This window comes from Otolemur garnettii, unplaced genomic scaffold (assembly GCF_000181295.1).
Source record: "Otolemur garnettii isolate 467f Iridium unplaced genomic scaffold, OtoGar3 scaffold00020, whole genome shotgun sequence".
Classification (NCBI taxonomy): domain Eukaryota; kingdom Metazoa; phylum Chordata; class Mammalia; order Primates; family Galagidae; genus Otolemur; species Otolemur garnettii.
Window position 1 is genome coordinate 20,764,369 of NW_003852415.1, and position 7,306 is coordinate 20,771,674.

At 49.3% G+C, this 7,306-nt stretch overlaps 1 non-coding gene across 1 annotated transcript; it reads left to right on the forward strand.

The window, feature by feature from the left end:
• Window positions 1–6,763: 6,763 nt before the first annotated feature.
• On the forward strand, window positions 6,764–6,897 carry LOC111724203. Its single transcript, XR_002772542.1, has one exon. It is a non-coding gene; the product is annotated as a U4 spliceosomal RNA (small nuclear RNA).
• Window positions 6,898–7,306: the final 409 nt, after the last annotated feature.

A 7,306-nucleotide genomic window follows, 5' to 3' on the forward strand; every position in this document is an offset into this window, starting at 1 on the left:
TCCCTGAGCCTCTTCTCTTATACTCTCATGGTCTTACACATTTTCCCTCCCAAATGACTCAAAACAGTGAAAATACAGAGTTGACATTTAAAAGCCTGATGTAGAACAGGGCGCCTCTAACTGAAAAGATACTGTTTTCCACTTTGAAAGTGCTTATTCTGCAAGTGACGTGAGATACCTTTAGGGACGTTCTAATCTTCAAGTGACAAGTCCCTGGCAACAGGCTTCTGCAAAGCTCGCATCTGTCAATACATTTCTGGGCATATCATCACACCAAGTTTTAAAACCCACTGACTGTAAAACAAGGCTCAGCAAAGGGTGTGTGTGGTGTCTATACGTGATGTGTGTAGCTGTGATATGTGTGTGTCCAGTGTGTGTAACTATGTGTATGGTACGTGTGGGGGTGGTGTGTGTATGTGGTGTTATGTGCGTATGTGTGTGTAGGTGTGGCATATGTGTGTGATATATGTGCAGTGTATGTCAGTGTGAATGTGGTGAGTGGGTGTGATATATGTGTGCACGTGTGGTATGTGTGGTAGATGCAGGGTTTGTGAGTGTGTGCATGTGTGTGGTGTGTGTACACATGGTATATGTGTGATGTTTGAGTGTGATATATGTGTGTATATCTGTGAGGTGTGTGTATGTGCATGTAGGCCTGGGGGCGTGTGTGTCTGTGTGCACACACACACATGCCTGCCGCTCAGTGCTTTTCTGCTAACAGTGACAGGGTCAGGGAAGAATTTTCTGTGACTAATTAGGTTTTAACTTGCCAGAGAGAAAGTGGACATTGGCAGCCTATTGTAGAAGAGTGAAACAAAGTTTGAACTAGAGTGAACTTAATTTCCTTTGCACTGAAAGGAAAGAAAGATTAATGAAATATCCCCAAATCCATCCTGTTAGTTTTTATTAAATCAGCAAATGAAATTTAACCTCCAATTCTGTTATAATGTCCTTTCCTGTAGATTGGGTTTCAGCAAGCCTAAGTGAAATAGACACACTCCCTTTAGAACAACATTGCGATATGAAAATTGCATTATTGCAGTCAACATCGGGTTACCTGAGGAGCAAGCCACTTGGAAAACAATTAATTCTGCAAAGAGCAGAATGACACGTATGTTGCCTCAAATTTGCAACAGCCGCAATGTTCTGAGTATGTTATTTCTGTAAGATCACTTAGCTCTTTGCTAATGCTGATTGTTTAAAAATCATTCGATTTTTATATCCTAACAGTGGCAAGGATTTTATCTTTAAATAAAGGTGAGGAAAGGGAATGGAGAGGGGACAGCTGAGCGCTATCTACCATGTGCGTATTACCACGTGCCAGACGCTGGCTCTCCCATGTACTTCCAGTGCTTCAAGAAATGATACTTGCCCACTTGTAAGGCTAAAGGAACTGAACCTCAGGAAAGCTAAGTGTATACTAAGGTCAAAGAGCCACGATTTGCTAACCTGCCACTGCTTCCCGGCTTTCTAGCCAGGAAATGTGTATACAGCTTTATTCATCCAGTGGAGAAACATCACCCAGCTGAGCATCGCTACGTGCCTGGCACCCTGATGGTCTTGGGGCCCCAAGCACGCACACACACATGCTGAAGAGAAACCCCGACAGGTTCTGTGCTGCGTTTGGCTGTTCCTTCCTTAGCTCATTTGATGTTCACGACAGCCCCATGAGAAGGGGCGCTGACACCATTTTGAAGAGTTTGAGAGCAGGGGTATGAGTTCAGGGTCCACGTTACTAGTCCAGGGTCATGGAGAAAAGCAGTGGGCCTAAAGCTGAGAGCCCAGGCTTCAGCCTCTAGGGCCAGAGCCCATCTCTCCATCTCTCCGGTGCATCCAAAGCCATGCCACCAAACGCCCCTGTCCTCCTGCGTCCTTTGGGCACCGTGTCAAGAGGAGCAGAACACTCCTAGGTTGGCCTCAAAAATGGTTTTCAAGTGAGTTACAGAGAAAAGCCTGTTTTCTTCTTAGCTTCCTGCTGTTACTGGGTTGAAGGAAAAAAGTTCGAACATTTGTGACTAAGAAGAGGCGATTTGGGAATTATCTTTTCATTTCTGCAGGCCTGAGACAGACGTGCGCCCCTGTGGGCCTGTGGGGTCAGGGATGGGAGCCTCACTTCCTCTGAGGCTGGGAGAACCTACCAGACGCAGATCTCAGTTCAGAGAAAGGTTCCAGGAGGCAGAGAGCTGCCGTTAGAGGATGCGCGCTGCCTCGGGGAGAGATGAATTCCTTGTCCCTGGAGGAAAACCGAGGAAGACAAATGGCTTGCTTGGAGGGGAGGCTGTGATGAAGCCAGGCTTCTGCCACCTACGCCTCTTAGCTTAGATGCCTCATGTCCACACCTTTGGAGGTCAGTTCAGTAGCCCAAGGGTGCCGGCACAGGGCCACTTGGTGCTCACTCAGGAGACTCAGCAACTGAGAGAGGACTCTTCCCGCTCCTTCCCACTGGGGCAGAGCACAGGCAGCACCTGTGTGTGATCCTGCCCTGCCACTTACTGCCCAGGGGCCTTGGCTAGCTCATCTGGGAACTGGGGACAATGATTCATCCTTCCTGAGCAAGCTGTCTTCAAGTTAAGTGAGAGGGTGACTGCCAACACTTAGCACAGCCCAGGTAGACAATAGATGCTCAGTAAATGTGAACTGTGATTATCAACCAGTTTTGAAGATTCTCTTCCTGCAGAGCATGAAAATTCATGAGCTAGAAACTCTTGAGCTAGAATCTCGAACGTTCATTTCCTGCTCAAGGGCCTCCATGGAGGGCAGCATCCGTCAGAGCATAAACTCTCACTGGACACTGCAGATTTCTGAGTGCCCACATTTTGGGCCCCATGGAGACTCTATTAGCTGTGTCAAATATTCATGGCAATAGCCAAGAGCGAGGCCCCTTTGCCAATGTTCCCCTAGCTCATCCTCTGGAATTGATTACTTGGAGCCTTTCAGAAATGCAGAAATAAAATGATGCTGGGGTGGACGGACAAGCTGGGGATGGGCTCGTGTTTCTAATCCACCAGTGGCTCCCCGGTCCCCCTGCCCGGAACAAAGTCTTCCCCAGCTTTTAGTAAACTTAACTTGACAATAGTCAAAGGGAATCAAACAGTGCAGAAATGAAGTCTCTAAAAGATGTCGGAAGAAGTCAGAATCAGTGGAAATCTACTGTGTATCCCATCCACCCCTCTCCAGAAGTAGTATTTAAATCTTTTAGGAATGGGCTCGCGGGGACAGATTATTTTACTTGCTGGCGAGAATGCATTTAGGAAGGGCACTCGTGTTTATTTTGAGTATTACCTTCTCACCTCTTTAGAGTAATCCTCCCAGACTTAATCTGAGGATTATCGGGAAGACACCAATTAGCAGCAACGGCTCCCGACCCCAAATCCCCAAATCTGAGGGAGAATCCCCTGGAAGGCAGATAATTAGCTGAAAGTTCTGTTCTGCTCTCTGCAGGGGTAGGAGCTGAGGAGTAGGGGCTGACCCAGACCACCAACAGACCGAGGGGCTCTTAACAGGCTGCCCAGTGTGTGTCCTGGACACATCCTTGCTTTATCAGAGGGGCCTCCACCAGCTAAGTGAGTTTCCCACCTTCTCTGCTCATTATAACTCCAGCTGGTGTCTTCGCCCCACACAACACCTCTTTACGGCAGAAGGATTTAGCACAGAATAGGCAGATGTGCATCTCAAACATCTGGGCACAGCTGGCTTCCCGAAGCAGCACCACCCTGAGGTCTCCAGCTTTTCTGGTCACGTACAATGTGACCAGATTCTCGGGTCCAAGTTCTGCTGGTGGCGAGGGGAGGGCCGTGAAATTCATCTTTGTCCATCATCTCTGACATGCCCATCCCAGGCCAGGGCAACGTATAAAAGCTTTCTCATGTAACCCCACATGAAACCTCCCCACATCTCTGCAGCTCCAACCCAGATACCCCATCTCTGTCAGGTGCCCTGAGAAGGAAAGGGCAGCCCAGGGTGGCCACCCATCGGGGAGGACTCTGGGAAAGGACAGGGATGCTTATATTTGGATATGAAGGCACTTCCCACCCCTTGTGGCTTCTGCCTGCCTGTGCATCTCTACGTGGGGGATTCCTCACAGCCAGAAAGCAGTGGAGAGATGTGCACCAGGACCTCGGCCTGCTGAGTCCTTGGGGATGCAGAGGCGACCCCTTTCTCGGCTGCATTGCCACCCTCAGGGGACCATTTGGAGACAGCCATTCTACGGACTGCTGCTTACCTCCGTGCAACAAAACAGAATGTCCTAACCAAGGTCAAGAGTTCTGGGCAGCAGCTCTGCTGGGCTACTTTGTGATGTTAATTCCGTCATCCTCTCTGGCCCTCCATCTCCCGTCTTCTGATGGAGCTATTGGGTAGGATGGCTCATTTCTAAGAATCTGTTTTGGAGGTGGCCAGACTACACCCTGGCAATCCCTGGGATAATCCTGTCAAGACAAGTGTTGTTGAGGTGGTAGAACGGCCCCTGTAAGTGTCTACTGGGCTTTTCTCAGATAGGCCTATCTTGGGCTTCCTTCACTCATGGGCTTTCTGCTTAGAATTAAGAGAACCTACTGATAAGGGAGCTTTTCTAGAAAACATTGGCTTCCAAGCCAGTGGCCAGGGTCAGATGAGCTTCCAAGAGCCACCTAGAGCAGCTCACCTCACGATATGACCCAGGTTGTGTGGCCACCCTCTCCTTCCTCACGTGACGGGCCTGGTTTCATGGGAAGTGCTGGACCCCACTCTGCAAGAAGGTGGTGTGGAGGAGCAGAGAGAGGGGGGACTTGGCAGCCCGGTTCAGACCCCAGCTGCACCCCTTGCTCACTGTGTGTGAACTTGGGCCCACCTGGCCTCTCTGAGCCTTGGTGTTCTCATCTGTATGCTGGGGATCTTGGCACCAACGCCTCAGGTTGTTTGAAGCCTGGATGGCAGGAGGTGCAAAGGGAAGAGCTCCTGCCAAAGGAAGAGGAAGGGCTGTCCTTAAACCTCCTCCTCCAGCCTGCCACCCTCTCAGCCGGCTGGCCCCAGGTTCTCTGTCTTCCCTGTAGAGCCAAGCAGGTTCAATCTCCAGCACAGCAGGGACTAACACAGGGATGTCACTTTATTCACTTTCTTTCCAACCATAGCTATTATTGAGCACCTCCTGTGTACTCTGCCTAGCGTCAGAGAGATGGGGAAGGCCCACTCCTTGCCCTCCAGTGCTCCTTATCTGGATAGGGACTTGTAAACTCAGGCGAGGTGCAGACAGTGAGTGGCACATGTAACAAGGTTCCGGGAAGCACGAGGAGGGCCCCCAGCTTGCCTTTCTACCTAGTGGAGGGTTCAGATGCCACAATTGCAAGGGAACCTTCTACCTGCCTAAGAGAGAGGACCAAGAAAGATTCTCCCTGGCTCCTGCCTTTTGAGATCTTTGTCCAAGTTGATGCTGTACACAAATGGAAGTGTCCTCCCGCTTTGTCCCAGCCACTTCCATGCGGGTGCCTCAACTCCTTACATGGCTCTTCCCCCACAACCCCACCCTGCCAGTGTAAGCCCCCACCGTGCTCACACTACATTCCTGCAGCAGCTGTCCTCAGGCTCCAGTCACAGCCCTTTCATTTAAGACTTGCCTCTCACCAGAACCCACAACCTACAGACCCTAAAGACAGGTACACACCCCCTCTCACACCCACACACAAGCACATGCCTCCTCTTTCAGCAGCCTTTTTTTTTTTTCACACAGTGGAGTAAAAGCTCACAGAAAAAGGGACTTCTGGAAGAAATGGCTAAGAGCGGCCGCTGACGGCTGGGTAACTCCTGGTGAGTCACTGGGCACCGGGAAGACTCAGAGCACGAAGGAGTCTGCCAGGGAGGTGGAGAGCCAGCCCCCAGAGGCTCACCCGATCCTTGCCCTCCCTCCTCTGCAATGAAATAACAGGGAAAGGGCAGTGGGGTGAATTATGTGAATAGATGTGGTATTTTATGAAATACAAGAAGAAAAATGCTCTAAAACCCATAATCATAAACACAGCATATGGAAAAAGGAAAAAGCTAGTTTTGACTAAGAAGTGTCTTTTATCTACTCCCACTCCCTCCTCTTTCTGGTCAATATTAGATACATAATCAGAAAAATGCTTAAATTTCACCAAGGGCTTGCTTGAGTTGGAAGCTTAATTTTTTTTTATAACAAGAAATTCCCCATCATCCACTCTACTGCATGGATTTTCTTTCTCAAATGCTTTCACCTGTCAAAAGCCCTCTGTCCAGAAAGTTAACAGACCTCGCTGCTCTCTCGTTCTGCAGAGCAAGGGGAAGGGAGGCCATGTTGAGTCAGTGCCTAGCAGGAGCCAGGCACAGAGACAGAACTCCAGCATCTCCTGCCGGCCTCTTGGAGGGTCTGCGAGGGCAGTGGGCTGCCCACGGGCTCTCAGGCTCAGAAAGGCAGCGAGCCTGGCCACAGAGCACCAGTTAGGGCATGGCGCAGCCGGGATTCTGCCCAACCCCACAGCTCAAGGCACCTGCCTCCCTGCACAGAGTTCTGTAATTTAGCAGGCTCCCATCAAAGACAGAGAAATGGGGTTGGGGGGCGTTTTCCTGCATTAAACCCAGGGTTGTGCGCCTGGCTGCCTGCATGATTCTGTATTTGTTACTCCTCTTCAAGATAGAGCCACAAGAAGAGTGTGCTCACTTCTTTCTACTTGACATATTCCCTTCTTCCTTCCCGTCCTTTCTCCTTCCCTCCCCCTCTTGGTCTCTTTTCCCCTCTCTCGATTGCTAGTTTTTTCTTATTTATTGAAATCTGAGCTTTGCGCAATGGCAGTATCGTAGCCAATGAGGTTTATCCAAGGTGCGACTATTACTAATTGAAATCTGACATGTACCATAGGTACATACATCTCTCAGCCTTTGATGAAGTTTTACATCCACAGTCATGCACGATGACATTTCAGTCAACAACTGACGGCATTAACAATGGTGGTCCCATAAGATTATAATGCCATACTTTTACTGTACACTTTTTATGTTTAGATAGGTTTATCAGCAGTTCTCAGCCTGTGGGCTGCAAGGCCTTTTTAGCAATGAAAATACATTGTGGCATTAGGAAGGTTGAGAACCACTGGTTTAGATACTTACTATGGTGTTACAGTTGCATATAGTACTCAGCATAGTAACATGCTGTGCAGGCATGTAGCCCAGGAGCAACAGGGGAGACCACATGGCCTAGGTGTGTACCATACCCACCGGCTGTACCATCTAGGTGTGCACAAGTGTACTCTAGAATGCTCACACAACAGCAAAATAGGCAATGCATGACTACACATATTCAGAAAATCGCCACTCAGGT